Here is a 260-nt window from a genome sequence, read left to right on the forward strand (position 1 = left end):
CGGTGTAAATGCGAACATATTTTGTGTAACGCGTATACAAAAAAAATAATCCTGGCTTTGGAAGCTAGTCGGGGTAAGCTGAGTATTTTTGGAGGGATAAAGGAAAAACAGCATGATTGAGACGATGTGCAGTGTGTTTAAACCAGTAAGAGCGATTTCGGTGAACTTCTCTGCAGCATTGTCAGAAAACAGCTTATCTCTTGCAAGCGATTTCTGGAGGAGTCTGTAGTTTCGCTGTATTTTGGTAGTGGCATCCTTGT

Source organism: Fulmarus glacialis, unplaced genomic scaffold (assembly GCF_000690835.1).
Source record: "Fulmarus glacialis isolate BGI_N327 unplaced genomic scaffold, ASM69083v1 scaffold42472, whole genome shotgun sequence".
In the NCBI taxonomy this organism is placed as follows: Eukaryota; Metazoa; Chordata; class Aves; order Procellariiformes; family Procellariidae; genus Fulmarus; species Fulmarus glacialis.